The sequence below is a fragment of the Molossus molossus genome, unplaced genomic scaffold (assembly GCF_014108415.1).
Source record: "Molossus molossus isolate mMolMol1 unplaced genomic scaffold, mMolMol1.p scaffold_m16_p_13, whole genome shotgun sequence".
Lineage (NCBI taxonomy): Eukaryota > Metazoa > Chordata > Mammalia > Chiroptera > Molossidae > Molossus > Molossus molossus.
Window position 1 is genome coordinate 19929038 of NW_023425348.1, and position 21852 is coordinate 19950889.

Here is a 21852-nt window from a genome sequence, read left to right on the forward strand (position 1 = left end):
ACTTTTGGTACTTACTACACAATTGGTCAAAACAATATACGTAAATGTTAATAATTACTAAAGATAAGATGTAAAAGTCTATTACAAATGCAATGTTAATGGAGTTGCATGTTATATTTTAACAATTTATTCAACTGTGTAGAATGTAGATTCTTTCCTTTTTCTCATTTCTAAAGATTATAAGTGTTGGAAAATCTTCTCACATAAGTAAAGTAAGCAGATAGGCCCAGAAGAAATGTTATATCAGTCTTCTCACAATTTTTTTGAACATTTGTTTTATATCCGAAAAGTCATTTACTGATCTTTAATCCAAAAATGTAATTAGTTATCAGAAGACAGCTCAATTTTGTTTAAATCAGTGATTTAGAAACTATAGAATTTTGCTCAGCATGTTGGGTTGCCAGAGTTAGCAAATTAAAATATAGGATACTGCCCAACTGGTGTGGCTCAGTGAATTGAGGCTAGTCCCATGGACTGAGAGGTCTCAGTTCAATTCCAGGTCAGGACATATGCCGGGTTGTGGGCTCCATCCCCAGTGGGGGGTGTGCAGGAGTTAGCCAACTGATGATTCTCTCTCACATCTATGTTTCTATCTCTCTCTCCCTTTTTCTCTCTCTAAAAATAAATAAATAAAAACATATTAAAATAATAAAATAAAACACAGGACACCTAGTTAAATTTAAATTTGAGATAAACAACAAATCATGTAATACATTATTTATTGAATACATTATTCATTGATGATCAAAATTCAAATTTAACTAGGTGTCCTATATTTTATCTGGCAACTCTATACCCAGATATTACAGTCATTCATTTTCTCAACACAAACAAGAATTACTAATTGTCCAGGAAAATTTTACACCCAGGGTCAATACAACATTTTAAAACCTAAGATGGGTGACAGGTGAGCCAGTATTTTTTTAAGAGAGAACCCTTATAAAAAGATGGAGAGAAGACAGAGAGACCTCACAACCGAAATTCTTGTTTTCAGGCAGATGAATTTTAGGAAAAACCACATGTGGAAAAACGACATATGCAAATACAACATTAGATTCTGAAGTTTGCCCAAAGGAACACTTATCCCAATTTAAAGACCGTGGCCTAGGAAATCCTGAACTGACTAGGATTCCCAAGTTCTTCCAACTAATAATGATTGTTGTGATCAAACCTGTCAATATGGATCAATATGTCTACTTTGCAACATTTTACACTACTTTAATTGATGATTTTTCAAAAAGTAATTTACCTGTAACATTTCTAATTTGCATATGAGTGAGGACTGTGTATTATTTTGTTAACATTATGCTAGTACTAGCAGGGTACCTGCAAATAGTAGATGCTCAATAAATCATTGTTAACACAAAAATGGAGTCAATCTATCCACTTGGGACTACTTTATTCTAAAACTGCACCCAAATTTTTAATAGTGCAACATACCTTATTTACATTTCTTCTCTAACGCTTTGAATATCCCAAATATGTTATATAAAAGCTCCCCTCCTCCTTGGAGCATCCAATTCACCTAAATAAATTTTTTCTCCAAATACTCTTTTAGAGATAGAAATAAGGAAGGAAATGTTTGAGAAAAGTGACAAGGTAGACACATAGGACCATTACCATCTCTAGTTCTCCAGTTTTCTTCTACAGGCAATGTATAAGCAAGGTATAAGAGTATGAGAGGACTTTTCACTACACTCCTGGTTTGGAATTTGGATAACTCTTACCAGTGATATGTTCTCAATATCTCATTATTAAATAATTAACTTTAAAGTATGTTTTTCCCTTAAAGGTGATCATTTTTTTTTTTTTTTTGTACAGATAGAGTGGGAGGGAGAGAGAGGAAGAGAGAGAGAGAAACATCCACGTGAAAGGGACACATCGAGTGGCTGCCACCCGCACGACCAACCAGGGCCGGGGACAAACTGCAACCGAGGTACATGCCCTTAGCGGGAACCGAACCCGGGTCTCTCCAGACCGCAGGCCGATGCTCTAACCGCTGAGCCAAACTGGCCAGGGCAAAGGTGATCATTTTTAAAAATTCTTTCTCTGGAAGGAATTTCACATAATAGTAATAATGTGATAACAACTTCAATTCCAGCCTAATGCTATTGCACTGTAAGCTTTTAACATTTTTAAAATATATTTTTTATTGATTTTTTTTTTTTTTAAGGAAAGGGAAGAGAGAGAGAAACATTGATGTGAGAGAGAAACATCTATCAGCTGCTTCCTGCACGCCCCCGAATGGGGATGGAGCCGAAAACCTGGGCATGTGCCCTGACTGGGAATCAAACCAGTACCTCTGTTCCATGGGAGGATGCTCAGTCCACTGAACCACATCAGCTAGGCGGTTTTTAACATTTTTAATTAAAGAAATACATAAGGACTCTACCCAGGAATCTAGAAATGAAAGTAAAAGTGAATTCTAACAAAGGGAACATGCTGTTCTGATTCCAAAATAAATATGAAAGTAAATGCTGGGAATTTCCTCATTTGTTGACAACTTTATATCTTGCAAATAAAATACATTAGATCAGCCTTGAACAAGTGCTAATGAAGAAATTTACAAATAAATATTTTTTAATATAGAAGTCTGCCCTTATAAATGGTGGCTTACTTTTAATTTTTGTCCTGACAGTACTTTAATAATCATTTAGATAACTTTAATAACATATAATTTAGATAGCATATAATTTAGATAGTCAAAAGTGCCCACATCTTAAGTGTACAGCTCATGAATTTTAGCAAATGTATATACTTGGGTGACCATCAACCAAGAAAATTTCCATCACCCGAGAAAACTCCTTTATGCCTTTTTCTAGTCAATACCTATCAAATCCACCATCTCCCTACCCTTACTACTATTCTGATTTCTATTACAATAGATTTGGTTTTTCTGCTCTTAAAGTTCATATAACTCAAATCATACGGTGTGTTCTCATAAAGGCTTCTTTCACTAACGTATTTTTAGTTTCATCCATATTGTAGTGTGTAACAGCAGTCCTTTGTATTGACATGTAGTATTCCACTGGATGAATATACCATAGTTTGTTTATCCATTGTCCTGCTGATGGACATTTGGGTTATCTGCTTTGATCCCTTATGAAAAGTGAAGGTACAAACATTTCACTTAAAGTATTTTTCTGAATTTATGGATTCATTTCTGCTGTGTAAATAGCTGGACATATAACTGCCATTGAATAGATGTATAATTATTTTTCTAGAAACTGCCAAAAACCTTTACAAAGTGTTTGCACTCCCACCAGCAATATATAAGAATTTTAGTTTCTGAACATTCTTCCTAAGACTTAGTATTGTCAACTTTTTAAATTTGAGCTTTTCTTTTGAGTATGTAGTGATATCTTATTATGCTTTTAATTTTTATTTTCCTAGTGATTAATGATGTTTAATATATCTTTGTATGCTTTTTGATGATTTATATATCATCTTTTATGAAGTTCCTGTCCAAATTTTCTGTCCATTTTTAAACTGAACTGATTGACTTTTTATTATTGATTTATGGGAGTTCTTTATATATTCTGGATATAAGTCCTTTGGTATGTGCATTGTGAATATTTTCTCCAAGTTGGTGGCTTGACTTTGCCTTTATTACCAGATTCTTTTAATGAGTAGAATATTTTAATTCCGATGAAGTCTAATTTAACAATTTTTTCTTTTATGTATAGTGCATTTTATATCCTATTTAAGAAATCTTTACCTACTCCAAGATCATAAAGATTTGCTTCCATGTTTTCTCTTAGAAGCTTTGTGATATTAACTTTTACACTTAAGACTATAATTATTTCAAATTAATTTTTGCATAAGATGTGAATTGTAGGCTAAGGTTTATATTTGTTCTCTAAATATTATGTTCTACCATAATTTATTGAAAAGAACTAATTCTCCATTGAATTGCTTTAATGTCATCAATTAAACTTATATCTGGAAGTTTCTTTCTGGACTCTGTCCTGTTTTATTTATATTTTTTCTGTTTATTTTTTAATTATTTTTATTAATATATTTTTGTTACAAATGTTTCTCCTTTTTCCCCGTTGACACCCTCCTCCCCACCCCCCCACCCCCGCCCTATCCCCAGGTTTGTTGTCTATGTCCATTGGTTATGCATACATGGATATAAGTTCTGTGGTTTATCTCTTCCCTCCTCCCTCCAACATCCTCGTCTGAGGTTTGTCAGTCTGTACCCTACTTCTATGTTCCTGGCTCTGTTTTGTTCATCAGTTTGTTTTGTTCATTATAGTCCACAAATAAGTGAGACGATGTAATATTTGTCTTTCTCTGCTTAGCTTGTTTCACGTAGGATAATACTCTCCAGGTCCCTCCATGTTGTCTCAAAGAATAAGAGATCTTTCTTTTGTACAGCTGCATAGTATTCCATTGTGTATATGTACCACAGATTTTTATCCACTCATCTACTGATGGACACTTCGACTGTTTCCAGATCTTAGCAATTGTAAATAGTGTTGCTATGAACATAGAGGTACATATATTCTTTCTGATTGGTGTTTCAGGCTTCTTAGGGTATATTCCTAGTAGTGGGATCACTGGATCAAATGGCAGTTCAATTTTTAATTTTTTGAGGTAACACCATAGTGTTTTCCATAGTGGCTGCACCAGTCTGCATTCCACCAGCAGTGTACTAGAGTCCCCTTTCTCCACACACTCGCCAGCACTTGTTTGATGATTTCTTAATGCCAGCTATTCTGGCAGGTGTGAGGTGATACCTCATAGTTGTTTTAATTTGCATATCTCTGATGACTAGTGACGTTAAGCATTTTTACATGTCTCTTGGCCATTTGTATGTCCTGTTTGGAGAGGTGTCTATTTAGGTCCTCTGCCCATTTTTTAATTAGGTTCTTTGTCTTCCTTTTGTTGAGTTGTATGAGTACTCTATATATTTTGGAAATTAACCCCTTATCTGATGTATCATTAGCAATTATGATCTCCCATATATTGGGTTCCCTTTCCATTATGATGGTTGTTTTGTTTGGTGTGCAGAAGCTTTTTAGTTTGATGTAGTCCTATGGGTTCATTTTGTCCTTTGTTTCTGTTGCCTTAGGTGATGTACCAGTGAAAATTCTGTTGCGTATGATATCTGAAATTTTGCTGCCTACATTTTCTTCTAGGATTTTTATGGATTCATGAATCACATTTAAGTCTTGTATCCATTTTGAGTTTCTTCTTGTGTATGGTATAAGTTGGTCTAGCTTCATTTTTTTGCATGTAGCTGTCCAATTTTCCCAACACCATTTATTGAAGAGGCCGGCTTGACCACTCTTGCCACCTTTGTCAAATACTAATTGAGCATATTGTCTTGGGACAATTTCTGGGTTCTCTGTTCTGTTCCATTGATCTGTCTGCCTGTTCTTCTGCCAGTACCCCAAGCTGTTTTGATTACAGTGGCTTTGTAGTATAACCTGCTATCTGGTAATGTGATTCCTCCTACTTTGTTCTTCTTTTTTAAGATTGCTGTGGCTATTTAGGGCCTTTTGTGGCTCCATATAAACTTTTGGAGTATTTGTTCTAGTTCTGTGAAGTATATCATTGGTATTTTGATGGGGGTTGCATTGAATCTGTAGATTGCTTAGGGTAGTATGGACATTTTAATGATGTTAATTCTTCCAGTCCATAAACATGGTATATGCTTCTACTTTTTTTATATCTTCCTCTATTTCTTTTTTCAATGACCTGTAGTTTTCTGTGAAGAGGTCCTTTACTTCTTTGGTTAAGTTTATTCCTAGGTATCTTAACATTTTTGCCATGATGGTAAATGGGATTGTTTTTTTTAGTTTCTCTTTTTGTGAGCTTATTGTTGGTGTATAAGAATGCCGTCAATTTCTTTCTTTATTTTTTTTTTTATCCTCACCCGAGGACACTTTTCCATTTTTTGTTCAGATAGAGTGGGAGGGAGAGAGAGGAAGAGAGAGAGAGAGAAACATCGACGTGAAAGGGACACATCAAGTGGCTGCCTCCCGCATGACCCAACCAGGGATGGGACAAACTGCAACAGAGGTACGTGCCCTTAGCAGGAACCGAACCCGGGTCTCTCTGGACCGCAGGCTGACACCCTAACTGCTGAGCCAAACCAGCCAGAGCTGCCGTCAATTTCTTGATGTTAATTTTGTATCCTGCTACTTTGCCAAATTCATTTATTAAGTCTAGTAGATTTTTGATGGAGTCTTTAAGGTTTTCTATGTACAATATCATGTCATCTGCAAATAATGATAGTTTAACTTCCTCCTTTCCAATTTGGATCCCTTTTATTTTTTCTTCATTACTGATTGCTGTAGCTAAGACTTCCAGTACTATATTAAATAAGAGTGGCGAAAGTGCTCATCCCTGTCTTGTTCCTGTTTCTGCTTTTAGTTTTTGCCCATTGAGTATGATGTTGGCTGTATGTTTTTCATATATGGATTTTATTATGTTGAGATATGATCCCTCTAGTCCCACATTGCTGAGCGTTTTTATCAGAAATGGGTGCTGTAATTTGTCAAGTGCTTTTTCAGCATCTATTGATAAGATCATGTGGTTTTTATCTTTCATTTTGTTTATGTAGTGTATCACATTTATCGACTTGTGAATACTGTACCATCCTTGCATCCCTGGGATGAATCCCACTTGATTATGATGAATAATTTTTTTGATGTATGGCTGCATCCGATTTGCTAATATTTTGTTAAGGATTTTGGCATCTGTGTTCAACAGGGATATTGGCCTGTGACTTTCTTTTTTTGTAGTATCTTTATTCAGTTTTGGAATTAGGATTATGCTGGCATCATAAAATGAGTTTGGAAGTCTTTCATCTTCTTGGATTTTTTGGAATAGTTTGAGAAAAATGGGTATTAGATCGTCTTTGAATGTTCGGTAAGACTCCCCTGTGAAGCTATCCAGGCCTAGGCTTTTGTTTGCTGGGGGTTTCTAATTTTTCATTTCCTTTGTTGTTATTGGTCTGTTCAAGTTTTCTATCTCTTCCCAGTTCAATTTTGGGAGATGTGTCTTTCTAGAAATTTGTCCATTTTACCTAGATTGTCCAATTTGTTGGCGTATAATTGTTCATAGTATGTTTCAATGATCCTTTGTATTTCTGTGGTTTCAGTTGTTAATTCTCCTCTTTTGTTTCTGATTTTGTTTATTTGGGTCTTCTCTTTTTGTTTCTTGGTGAGTCTGGCTAAAGGTCCATCAATCTTGTTATCTTTTCAAGGAACCAGCTTTTTGTTTCATTGATCTTTTGAATTGTTTTTTTAGTCTCTATGTTGTTTATTTCTGCTCTGTCCTTTACTGTTTCTTTACTTCTACTTGCTCTGGGTTTTTCTTTTTGTTTACTTTCTAGTTCTTTATGTTGTAGGGTTAAGAAGTCAATTAGGAACTTTTCTTGTTTTCTTGAGGTAGATCTGTAGTGCTATGAACTTCCCTCTCAGGACTGCTTTCGCTGCATCCCATAGATTTTGTATTGTTATGTGTATGTTTTCATTGGTTTCCAGGAAGTTTTTAATTTCCTCCTTGATCTCGTTGGTAACCCATTTATTGTTTAGTAACATGCACTTTTGCCTCCAAGTGTTGGAGTTTTTTTGTGTGTTTTTGTTGTAATTGATTTCTAATTTCATGCCATTGTGATCTGAGAAGAGCTTGATATGATTTCAGTCGTCTTGAATTTGTAAAGGCATACTTTGTGTCCTAACATGTGGTCTATCTTTGAGAATGTCCCATGTGCACATGAGAAGAATATATTCTGCAGCTTTTGGGTGAAATGATCTGTAAATATCAATTAAGTCCAATTAATCTAGTTCATCATTTAAGGACTCTATGTCCTTGTTAATTTTATTTCTAGAAGATCTATCCAGTGGTGTCAGTGGGCTGTTGAAGTCACCCACTATGATCGTATTGCTATTGATCTCTCCCTTGAAGTCCTCCAGAAGTTTTTAAATATATTTTGGTGCTCCTATATTTGGTGTGTATATGTTTATCAGGGTTATATCCTCTTGTTGGATTGATCCTTTTAATATTATGTAGTGACCTTCTCTGTCTCTTATTATGGCCCTCATTTTGAAGTCTATCTTATCAGATAACATATGAATATTGCTACACCAGCTTTTTTTTCATTTCCATTTGCTTGGAAAATTTATTTTCATTTCTTCCCTTTCATTCTGTGTGAGTCTTTTGTTGTGAGGTGGGTCTCTTGCAGACAGCTTATATATGGGTTGTGTTTTCTTATCTAGTCAGTTACCCTATGTCTATTGATGGAGCATTTAAGCCATTCACATTTAAGTTTATTGTTGATAGATATTTATTAGTTGCCATTTTTATTTCATGTCTGTGTTCCTCTCTCTCTCTCTGTTTCTTCTTTTTTTTACAACAGTCCCTTCAGCATTTCTTGCAGTGCTAGTTTGGTGGTGGTAAATTCCTTTAGCTTTTTTTTTTTTTATCTGTGAAGTTTTTTATTTCTCCTTCAATTTTGAATGATAGTCTTGCTGGATAGAATAGTCTTCGATTCAGACCCTTGCCTTACATTACTTTGTATACTTCATGCCCTTCCCTTCTGGCCTGCAGTGTTTCTATTGAGAAATCAGCTGTCAGTCTAATGAGAGTCCCTTGTAGTTAACTTTCTGTCTCTCTCTTGCTTCCTTTAAGATTCTTTCTTTTGACTTCCAGTCAAGATGGCTGCATAGGTAAATGCAGTATCATGTCCTCCCACAACCACATCAAAGTTACAACTAGCCATGGCCAGTTTGGCTCAGCAGTTGGAGCATCAGCCTGCGGACCAGAGAGTCCCGGGTTTGGTTCCTGCTAGGAGCACGTACAAAAAGAAACAACAAAAAAAGTTACAACTAAACTACTGAACAACCATCATTCAAAACTGCCTGAAATCGCGCTGAATGGAAGTCCTACCACTAAGGAATTAAAGCAGCAGCCACATCAAGAGTGATAGGAGGGGCGGAGGCAGATGGGCTGGTCCCACACCCATGTATGGCGGATGAAAATCAGGAGGATTCCTCAGCGGGGAAGGTCCACCCTGACAACTGAGAGGTCCCTGTCCCACACCAGGCACCCCGCTCAGGGATCCAGTGCCAGGAAGAGAATCCCTATAACTTCTGGCTGGAAAAACCTGTGGGAACTGAGGCTCAGGGAGGCTGAAGCAGCTGGAGCCCCAGGTAGCTCCTCTTAAAGGGCCAGTGCAGGTGACTTAACGACTCACTCCCTCTAAACTTGGAGGGGAGACAGACTGAAAGGCACCAGAGACATACAGAGAAAAACTAGCTGTTTGGCACTGGAGCGAGGGCTGAAGAGAGGGTGTTCTCTAGGACAGACGTGCTGTCAGAGGCCTTTGTTCCTTTGGTGAGTCATTCCCTGGGGCAGTAAATAGTTGCCATATATGGGACTCCAGCAACCAGGCTCACACTGGTTGCCCCGCCCTGGCGATTACCTGAGGCCCCGCCCCACGCAACTTTTACGCCCACCCAAGCAGTTGCCAGTTGCTTTACCATAGGATTGGCCTGTCTTGGCTCCTGCTTCAGGTTTTCCTAAATTCTTTCAAACAAGCAGCATCTGGTCTCAGCTAGCCCCATACCACTCATTAAGTAATATATAGAAACAAACACAGGTTGAGGAGACAAAGGAACAGGTCACAAATGAAAGAAGAGAACAAAACCCCAGGAAAAGAACTAAGCAAATGGAGTTAAGCAACCTAACAGATGCTGAGTTCAAAATACTGCTTATAAGGATTCTCACTGAACTTAGTGAGAACCTCAGTGAACTTAGTGAGGGCCTCAGGAGCATAAAAAAGGACCAGTCAGAAATGAAGGAGGCACTAACTGAAATAAAGCTTCTCAAGTGCACATGGGACATTCGCAAAGATAGACCACATGTTAGGGCACAAACTAAGTCTCTACAAGTTCAAGAAGATTGAAATCATATCAAGCATCTTCTCAGACCACAAGGGCATGAAACTAGAAATCAATTGCAACAAAAACATGCAAAGACATTTGAACACATGAAGGCTAAATAGCATGTTATTAAACAATGAATGGGATCAAGGAGGAAATTAAAAACTTCCCGTAAACCAATGAAAATGAACACACAACAAAACAAAATCTATGGAATGCAGCAAAAGCAGTTCTGAGAAGGAAGTTCATAGCACTACAGGCCTACCTCAAGAAACAAGAAAAATTTCTAATTGACTGTCTAACCTCACAACTGAAAGAATTAGAAAGCAAACAAAAAGAAAACCCCAGAGCAAGTAGAAGGAAGGAAATAGTAAAGATAACAGCAGAAATCAATGACATAGAGACCAAAAACACAATTCAAAGGATCAATGAAACAAATAGCTGGTTTTTTTAAAAGATAAACAAGATTGATGGACCCTTAGCTAGACTCACCAAGAAACAAAGAGAGAGAACCCAAATACACAAAATCAGAAATGAAAGAGAAGTAACAACAGACACCAAAGAAATATAAAAGTTTGTTAACAACTACTATGAACAACTATATGGCAAGAAATTCAACAATCTAAGCGAAATGGACAAATTTCTAGAAACACAAATTTCTAGAAACAGTCTCTCAAAACTGGACCAGGAAGAAGGAAGATTTCCAAACTCGTTTTATGAGCCAGCATAATTCTAATTCCAAAACCAGAAAAAGACACTACAAAGAAAGAAAACTACAGGCCAATATCCCTGATGAACATAGACGCCAAAATCCTGGACAAAATACTAGCATATCGGATCCATCAATGCATAAAAAAAAAATTATTCACCGTGACCAAGTGGGATTCATCCCAGGGATGCAAGGCTGGTACAATATTCACAAATGAATAAATGTGATACACCACATAAATAAAATGAAGAATAAAAACCACATGATCATATCAATAGATGCTGAAAAGGCATTTGACAAAATCCAGCATCCATTTCTGATAAAAACATTCAGCAATGTGGTAATACAGAGATCATACCTCAACACTAAAAAGGCAATATATGAAAGACCTCCAGCCAACATCATACTCAATGGGCAGAAACTAAAAGCATTTCCCTTAAGAACAGGAACAAGACAAGGATGCCCACTTTTGCCACTGTGATTTAACATACTACTGGAAGTCTTAGCCACAGCAATCAGAAATGAAGAAAAAAGAAGAGGGATCCAAATTGGAAAGGAGGAAGTGAAACTGTCATTATTTGCAGATGACATGATATTATACATAGAAAACCCTAAAGATGCTATCAAAAATCTACTAGACTTAATAAACAAATTTGGCAAAGTAGCAGGATACAAAAATAATGTAAAGAAATACACGGCATTCTTATACAGCAATGATGAATTCACAGAAAGACAAACTGAAAAAACAATCCCATTTACCATCGCAGCAAAAAAATTAAGATACCTAGGAATAAACTTAACCAAAGTAGTAAAGGACGTATTTGCAGAAAACTACAGGACATTGAAAAACGAAATAGAGAAAGATATAAAAAAGTGGAAGCACATACCTTGTTCATGGATTGGAAGAATTAACATCATTAAAATGTCCATATTACCCAAAGCAATCTATAGATTCAATGCAATCCTCATGAAAATACCAATGACATATTTCACAGAAGTAGAACAAATACTTCAAAAGTTCATATGGAACCAAAAAAGACCCCGAAAAGCCACAGCAATCTTGAAAAACAAGGACAAAGTAGGTGGGATCACAATACCAGATATCGGGTTATACTACTAAGCTACTGTAACCAAAACAGCCTGGTTCTGGCACAAGAACAGGCATATAGACCGGTGGGACAGAACAGAGAACCTAGAAATGGACCCAAGATATTATGCTCAATTAATATTTGACAAAGGAGGCAAGAGCATACAATGGAGTAAAGACAGTCTCTTTAATAAATGGTGTTGGGAAAATTGGACAGCTACATGCAAAATAATGAAACTAGACCGTGAACTTACCCCATACACAAGAATAAACTTAAAATGGATAAAAGGTTTCAATGTGACCCGTGAATCCATAAAAATCCTAGAAGAAAATATAGGCAACAAAATTTCAGACATAATACGCAGCAGAATTTTCACTGATACATCACCTAAGACAACAGAAACAAAGGAAAAAATAAACACATGGGACTACGTCAAACTAAAAAGCTTCTGCACAGCAAAAGAAACAACCATCACAATGGAAAGGCAACCCACTGTATGGGAGAGCATCATTGCCAATGATACATCAGATAAGGGGTTAATTTCTAAAATATATACATTACTCATACAAGTCAACAAAAGGAAGACAAAGAACCCAATTAAAAAAGAGCAGCTGAATGGACACCTCTCCAAACAGGACACAAGAAGAAATGCTCAACATCACTAATCATCAGAGAGATGCAAATTAAAACAACAGTGAGGTATCACCTCACACCTGTCACAATGGCTGCCATCAACCAATCATCAAACAAGTGTTGGCGAGGGTGTGGAGAAAAGGGGACTCTAGTACACTGCTGGTGGGAATGCAGACTGGTGCAGCCACTATGGAAAACACTATGGTGTTGCCTCAAAAAATTAAAAATTGAACTGCCATTTGACCCAGTGATCCCACTTCTAGGAATATACCCTAAGAAGCCTGGAACACCAATCAGAAAGAATATGTGTACCCCCATGTTCATAGCAGCACTATTTACAATAGCTAAGATCTGGGAACAGCTGTAATGTCCATCAGTAGATATATAAACTGTGGTAAATATACACAATGGAGTACTATGCAGCTGTAAGAAAGAAAGATCTCTTATCCTTTGAGACAACATGTAGTGACCTGGAAAGTATTATCCTAAGCGAAACAAGCCAAGCAGAAAAAGACAAATACCACGTGATCTCACTTATTTGTGGATATAATGAACATAACGGTCTGAGGAATAAGGTAGACCCAGAGATGTGAAAGTAGGGTACAGACTGACAACCCTCAGAAGAGGGGGTGGTGGGTGGAGGGAGGAGATAAACCACAGAAATTATATGCATGTACGAATAACCAGTGGACATGGACAACAAAGCCAGAGATGGGTTTGGGGAGATGGGGAGGTGGGTGTCAATGGGGTAAAAAAGGAGAAACATCTGTAACAAATATAAAATAATAATTTTAAAAAAGAGGCTGAGACTTTCTCAGAAATTACCCAACCTCAGACTTAGTAATATAAGGTGGCAACTGCTTGATTGTGCCAAAAGTGAACAGAAATCAACAGTGAATATTCAAGAACAGATTATCTCTTAGACTCATTTGAAAAGTCATTTACAACTACCAATAGGAACTTTGATTTCTCTAGAAGTATATTATGAAAATGAGAGTAAATATCAGATTTGGTGCTGATGAAATGAGTTGGTGGAGAACATTTCTACATATTTTACTCAATTGTATTCTCATATTAGGTACTATAAAAAAACAAACCTCATAATAAATAAGAGGCTATTCCTCTGGACGTCTGGCAAGTATAATGGAAAAAAATGATTAAATGTTTAGAAGGTAATATTAAGTTTTCTTTTAAATTAATAAAGATCGGAGAATAGAAAAGAAAACAAATCCTTACTATTTCATCTTATATAATTTCCTTTTAGTCTGCATATCTAATTAGGAAAAATAACAATTTAATCTAATCTGTGGCAAACAGCATTGTTTTCAAAAATATATAATAATTCTGATGCACTGGAGTTCTCCAAAATGGCCTATAGAATGTTATGCAATAATTGAATAGATCTATATCCTACTTTTATACTTGAGAACTCAAGTATAAAAGAATAGGAATTTGGAAAGGGAAAATTCAATAAATTTGCTTTTTGGAGAAAGTGAGAAACATTTTCTCTTAAAATGTAAAGCATTTGTTTCTACAAATTAAAAGTACAGTCTAGTGACTGAGAAAGTGAGATTTCTTGAGGTGTCAGGTTTTGTCAGGAAGGGAATTTTGAAAATCACCCTCATCCAATATGATTAGGAGAGCTTCAACTTTGGGCAATGATTCCTGTTCTTCTGATGTATAAGAAAACTTTGAAGGACTTCGGGTCAAGATGGTGGAGTAGGTAACCACAGTATTGCATCCTCCCACAACCACAGCAAAGTTACAACTAAACTACAGAAAACCATCATTCAGAACCGCCTGAAATCATGCTGAATGGAAGTCCTACAACTACAGAATTAAAGAAGCAGCCACATTGAGACTGGTAGGAGGACAGAGGCGGACGGGCTGGTATCACACCCATGTGTGGCGGATTAAAATCAGGAGGATACCTCGGCAGGGAAGGTGCTCCCTGAGGACTGAGGGGTCCCTGTCCCACACCAGGTGCCCCGCTCAGGGTTGCAGTGCCAGGAAGAGAAGTCCCCATAAATTCTGGCTGGAAAAACCAGCAGGAACTGAGGCTCAGGGAGGCTGAGGTGGCTGGAGCCCCAGGCAGCTCCTCTTAAAGGGCCTGCACACGGACTTACTCAGACTCTCTCCCTCTAAGCTTGGAGAGACAGCTCAAGGGGCACCAGAGACATACAGGGAAGAACTGAGCTGTTTGGCACTGGAGCGAGGGATGGAGAGGGGGCTTTCTCCTGGACAGACGTGCTGGCAGAGGCCTTTGTTCCTTTGGTGAGCCCTTCCCTGGGGCGACAGACAGCCGCCATCTCTGGGACTCCAGCAACCTGGCTCACACTGGTTGCCCTGCCCTGGTGATTCCCTGAGGCCCCACCCCACCCATCCTTCAGGCCCACCCAAGTTTTTGCCAGTTGCTTCACCATAGGATTGGCCTGTCTTGGATCCTGCTTCAGGTTTTCCTAAATTCTTTCAAACAAGCAGCATCTGGTCTCAGCTAGCCCCATACCTCTCATTAGGTAATACATACAAACAAACACAGAGAGGCAGCCATATGAGGAGTCAAAGAAACAGGTCCCAAATGAAAGAACAGAAAAAATCTCCAGGAAAAGGACTAAGCGAAATGGAGATAAGCAACCTAACAGATGCTGAGTTCAAAATACTGCTTATAAGGATGCTCAATGAACTTAGTGAGAGCCTCAAGAGCATAAAAAAGGACCAGTCAGAAATGAAGGATGCACAGTCAGAAATGAAGGAGGCACTAACTGAAATAAAAAATAATTTACACAGATTCAATAGTAGAGTAGGTAAAGCCAAGAAGCAAACCATTGATTTGTAATATCAGGAACCAAAAAACACCCAATCAGAACAACAAAAAGAAAAAAGAATCCAAAAAAAATTAGGAGAGTGTAAGGAGCCTCTGGGACAATTCAAGTGTGCCAACATTCGCATCATAGGGATGCCAGAAGGAGAAGAGAGCGAACAAGAAATCGAAAACCTATTTGAAATAATAATGGCAGAAAACTTCCCTAACTTGGTGAAGGAAACAGACATTCAAGTCCAGGAAGCACAGAGAGTCCCAAACAAGATGAACCCCAAGAGGCCCACACCAAGACACATCATCATCAAAATGCACAAGGTTCAAGACAAAGAGAATCTTAAAAGCAGCGAGAGAAATCAGTTAGTTACCTACAAGGGAGTTCCCATAAGACTGTCAGCTGATTTCTCACCCTTGCAGGCCAGAAGGGAGTGGCAAGAAATATTCAGAGTGATGGAAAGCAAGAACCTACAACCAAGATTACTCTATCCTGCAAAGCTGTCATTTAAAATTGATGGCCATATAGAGTTTCCCAGACAAGAAAAAGTTAAAGGAGTTCATCACCACCAAACTGTTATTATATGAAATGATGAAGGGTCTTTTTGAAGAAAAAGATAAAATATATGAACAAACAAAATGGCAATGAATACATATCTATCAATAATGGAATCTACAAACAAAATGAACAGGAAGAACAGAAACATTCTCGTAGATACAGAGAACATTTTGTTGGTTGCCAGATGGGAAGGGGTTTGGGGGAATGGGTGAAAAAGGTGTAGGGATTAAGAAGTACAAATTTGTTGCTAGACTGACAAACCTCAAAGGGAAGGGGATTGTGGGGTGGGAAGAAATAAACCAAAGAATTTATATGTGTAAACAATGGACACAGACAATAGTGTGGAAAAAGGCGGGAGGGGGACCACAGTGGGGAGGAGGGGGTCAGTGGGGGAAAAATGAGAAACATCTGTAATACATTCAACAATAAAGATTTTAAAAAATAAAAAATAAATAAAACTCAGGACAGATCTATAGCAAAATATAAAGATTTAAATAAATAAATAAATAAATAAAACTCAGGACAGATCTATAGCAAAATAAATTTTTTAAAAACTTTGAATGTAACCAAGTAGGTATTTACTACAATGACATAATAAAAACCACAATGTTCCAAGTGGTAAACCAAAAAAAGTAGTAAGACATATTAGTCATGAGAGTTTCATCTCATGCTGTTAAATGCATCCACAATGAAAATTCTTAGGATATTCTCAAAGAAAAATTCTTGACTTTGTTTATAAATTTATCTCTTTTAAGACAGAGGTGGTAAGATCTAATGCTTATTATGACCAACATGGGATAATTATTTAATGAAGTAAAAAATAACGACCTTGAGAGGAAGAGAAAATGTGGCCTTTGATTTTTTAAAAATAACTGTTGTAGATTTTATTTCCTGGCAAACAGACCCTGAGATGGAGATTACGTGCAGGTGGGTCATGGGGCACTGCTTTCAGAGACCACACCCATAAGTGAATAAAAGAAGCAAAGTATAAACTGAATTGCAATGCAGTTTGAAAAGGTCTGTGAAGGTCTCACATGAAACTCTGAAACTAGGATGGTACTTCAAAAATGTCTGTAATTGAAAGAACCTTGCACTCCAATATCAACCAGTCATTAGATGCAGGATGCTGCCTGGGAAACCATGGGGGAGGTACTTCCTTTCAGCTCAGTAGTTCCTCAGGTAGTCTCGCTCTCAGCAGACAATACTCCTACAGCTGGAGTCATGAGTGACTCAAAGCTAAAGGGGAATCTGGACAACACAACACATTCATACCATGGCCAACGAAGAGAAAGAATGCTTGTTCTAGTCATACATCTACCCTCAACTTTAGGAATGTACATTTCCAAAAGGTTAAAGTGTCAGGAAAAAACTGAAAGTACAGATTTCTAAGTATCAGAAGCATTCATTCACTGAACACACACTTAAAAGGGACTCACTCCTTGTTGATCTTTGTGCAAGATCCTGCAGAAACAATGAAGAATAGTCCTGACCAGTGGTGTACTGAAGCTGACTGCTACCTGCTGATGAGCGCCAATTATCAGTATTTCTTTCCTTTTTTAAAAATAAATTTTATTGATTTTTTAGAGAGGAAGGGAGAGGGAGAGAGAGAGAGAAACTTCGATGAGAGAGAAACATTGATTGGCTGCCTCCTGCATGCCCATACTGGGCATGTGCCCTGACTGGGAACCCAACCAGTGACCTCAGTGCATGGGATGACATTCAATCCACTGAGCCATACCAGCAGGCCAATTATCAGTATTTCTTTCCGACTCCCAGTGATGGGAACTCAAAATGGTCCATGGTAGGAGTATTTACACCATGGAAATTAGATAATACTACAAAAAAGAGCTTTTTATCCCAGGGCAATTGTTAAACATGCACCAGCAAAATATTGCACCCCATTTTTGAGTTGGCAATCCAGTAGAACTGGGAAGATTTAAATTTGTCTACTGTGGCTCCAGTCCTTTGAAGTAGCTGCACATACCCACGTAGGTATGAAAAGGTGAGTTCTAGACAAACAGCCTTGGACTTGTGCTGTACAGTGGAAATACAATGTGAGCCATATATGTAACTTGAAATTCCCTACTAACCGTATTATTTAAAAAGTAAAAAGCAATGAAGTTGTCATATATTTTATTTAACTAAATATCTCCAAAATATAAACACTTCAAAATGTAATCAATATAAACATATTTTGCTGTTTTTGTACTATGTTTTTAATATTCATGTGTATTTTACACTTATAGCACATCTCAATTCAGATGCTAAATTTATATCAAAATACTTGAACTGTATTAGAATTTTTAATCCTCACCCGAGGATATTTTTCCATTTTTTGTACAGATAGAGTGGGAGGGAGAGAGAGGAAGGGAGAGAGAGAGAGAAACATCGACGTGAAGGGACACATCAAGTGGCTGCCACCCACACGACCAACCAGGGCCGGGGACAAACTGCAACCGAGGTACGTGCCCTTAGCGGGAACCGAACCCGGGTCTCTCCGGACCGCAGGCTGACGCTCTAACCGCTGAGCCAAACTGGCCAGGGCTGTATTAGAATTTTTAAAGTTCAAAGTTGAAAAGGGAGATTTATATACCCAAGTTGTTCCAAGCATGTTTAACATTACTACACGTGCTAAAAGATGACAGAGTTGGACATGTCCCAACATTACATCCCACCGTAGAAGAACTAATCAATTCTGGCATGACCTTCAGAACTTGTGATTTAGGTGCACATACTCAAGCTTGAGGAGTGCAGAAAAGCTGCCTTCCTGTTATCAACAGCATTGGATTTCTGGCAGATTGTGCAGATCATGACAGGCTGTTAGAACAACTTGATCCACTAATGACAGATGGAACCATTTCTAATATGGGAATAATATCTACAGACCTGAAGCCATCAGTGAGACGGGTCACGGGAGATGTTGGTTTCTATTGTCACACAACAGGAAAAGGCAGTGTATCTGAAAAAAACTGAATGCCAACCCCTCAGTTTTCATGTGCACTGTGCTCAAAAGACAATGTCACCAAGAAGTCTCCAACTACATGGCCCAGAACATTAATAAACACCAACCCAAATGGGTTCTAGGCCTCACAATTCAGAACTCAGATATGATTATTCAACATGCATAATTTAAATTCAATCAATTTTTATCTATGAAACAGATTTTTAGATTATAATATCAATCTGATTAAAGTAAGTTTGAATATCACAATGTTAGCATTCTAATTCCACAAAAAGAATTCATTTTTCCATTTATAATGTCATTATCACCAGCATGTTACAAAGAGCATCTTTGCAGCAATGTATTTGAAGCACTTTCTAACAAGAAACTACAAATATAAGCCATATTTAGAAGCTCATCATGTTAATTTTTTTGTGTACTTTTTTGGAACTAGTTTTTAAATTTGAGGTTATATATCCATCTATCACTGTACAGTTAATAATTAGTTTATTGATGATTGTATGATGTTTTACAGTTTTCAATATTTTTTCTTATGCAAACATCATGCAGTAAAACAAACTGTGTTTGGCATTCTTTAAAAAAAGCATATCAATTTCAAAACTATGTCTGTTAGAGTCTAATAAATTCACTAACTTACAACAATTTAGTATTAATTTCTAATTCGTGCCCTGGATGGTTTGGCTCAGCGGTTAGAGCATGGGCCCACAGACTGAAGGGTTTCAGGTTCGATTCCCAGTCAAATTCAAAGGGGTATTGCATAAGTTAAAAAGCAACTCTAAGTTGGTGAAAGAGTACAAACTTCCAGCTATACGACGATTAAGTTCTGCCTGGCAGGTGTGGCTCAGTGGATTTAGCGTCTTTCCATGGACTGAGAGGTTTGATTCGATTTGATTGCTGGTCAGGGCACATGCCCACATCGTGGGCTTGATCCCCAGTTGGGAACATGCAGGAGGCAGCTGATCGATGTTTCTCTCTCTCATAGCAATGTTTCTATCTCTCTCTCCCTTCCTTTCTCTCTAAAAAATCAATAAAAACATTTGAAAAAAATACTAAGAGTGGGTGCGGTGCAGGCGGGGCCCCGGAGGGCCACCTCTTCCCCCCGAGGCCGCTGCTGGAAGATGTCTCAGGAAAGGCCCACATTCTACTGGCAGGAGCCGAACAAGACTCTCTGGGAGGTGCCCTAACGTTACCGGAACCTGCCTCCAGTGGGCTCTGGTGCCTATGGCTTCGTGTGTGCTGCTTTTGACACAAAAACTGGGTTACATGTGGCCATGAAGAAGCTCTCCAGACCATTGCAGTCCATTATTCACATCAAAAGGACCTACAGAGAACACATGAAACATGAAAATGTGATTGGTCTGTTGGATGTTTTTACAGCTGCAAAGTCTCTGGAGGAATTCAATGATGTGTATCTGGTAACCCATCTCATGGGGGCAGATCTGAACAACATTGTGAAATGTCAGAAGATTACGGATGACCATGTTCAGTTCCTTATCTACCAAATTCTCTGAGGTCTCAAGTATATACATTCAGCTGACATAATTCACAGAGACCTGAAACCTAGTAATCTAGCTGTGAATGAAAACTGTGAGCTGAAGATCTTGGATTTTGGACTGGCTCGACATACAGAAGATGAAATGCCAGGCTACGTGGCCACTCGGTGGTACAGGGCTCCTGAGATCATGCTGAACTGGATGCATTACAACCAGACAGTTGATATTTGGTTGGTGGGATGCATAATGGCCAAGCTGCTGACTGGAAGAACATTGTTTCCCGGTTCAGACCATATTGATCAGTTGAAGCTCATTTTAAGACTCGTTGGAACCTCAGGGGCTGAACCTTTGAAGAAAATCTCCTCAGAGTCTACAAGAAACTACATCCAGTCTGATCCAGATGCTGAAGATGAACTTTGCAAATGTATTTATTGATGCCAATCCCTTGGCTGTCGACCTGCTGGAGAAGATGCTTGTACTGAACTCAGACAAGAAAATCACAGCAGCCCAAGCGCTTGCGCATGCCTACTTCACAACCCTGATGATGAGCCCGTGGCCGACCCCTATCACCAGTCCTTTGAGAGCAGGGACCTCCGCATCGAGGAGTGATGACCTATGATGAAGTTATCAGCTTCATGCCTCCACCCCTTGACCAAGAAGAGATGGAATCCTGAGCGTCTTGTTTCTGTTCTGCTGATCCAACTTCAATGTGCGGGGAAGGCCTTTTCACTGGAACTCTCCAACTCTCATTCAAGTGCCTTTTGTTGCAAAGATCTCCTCCATGGTGGAAGAGGGTATGCGTGTGCACGCATGTGTGTTTGTGTGTGTGTGTGTGTCCGTCTTTGTGGGAGGATGACAGACTATGAGCAAACTACACTCACAGTGACTTTCCATGGCGTCCCAGACCCCTGTGGCAGCCTCTGCTTGTGCTTCATGGGTCTGCTCAAGCAGGCAGGAGCTGCATCACGTTAGGTTTCTTAAATGCAAAGTAAAATTATTAAATGTCCCACATCCCCATCATGCTTTTACCATTTTGGCCTCTCCTGTGGCCCCACCTTGATGGTGGGGGGCCGCCTTGACCACAGTGGCACAGAGAAGGTGTACAGCCAGAAAGGACCAACTGGCTCCTGCGCACTGGTCTAAGATGAATTGCCCTGTGTGATTCTCAGAACACAGCAGGTGTATCGAACGGTAAATATGTTTGTGTCTTAAAAGGAGAAGAAGTGTGGCTGGTAAGAGATTGCCGCAGATGAAGTTCTGAGCCAGGTGAGGAGTCTGCTTGTTGTACAGCCACTTGTGGAACTGGGAGCCTTCAGAGGCACCATGTGTGCACGTGTGAGCATGCGTGTGTGGGCTGCTCCCAACCCCCAGGTGGTGTTGCCATTTCTCTGCTCACCCCAGCTTCAGTGCAGAGGTTTCTTGAGTATTGGACCCAGTAGCCAGCCAGTTCTTGCTGTCCGTGTACTTCCTGTGTGCTCCTTCTTCCTGGCAGAGTGACGATGTGTTTGCACGTCTTGCTGTTTGAGCATGCACAGCTGCTTGCCCTGTGTGCTCCGGGAGGCCCTGGTGCCAGCAGGTTTGCCAGTGAGGACTTCTTGGGAGTTCAGGACCCATGTCACCTTGGCCGATGCTGTGGGCAGGTGCATCTTCTCTTCAGCCCCCAGTGCTATTTTGTATTGAACACAATTGATACTCAA

At 38.7% G+C, this 21852-nt stretch overlaps 1 pseudogene; it reads left to right on the top strand.

Moving 5' to 3' along the window:
- Window positions 1-19780: 19780 nt before the first annotated feature.
- On the top strand, window positions 19781-20930 carry LOC118628357 (annotated as a pseudogene).
- Window positions 20931-21852: the final 922 nt, after the last annotated feature.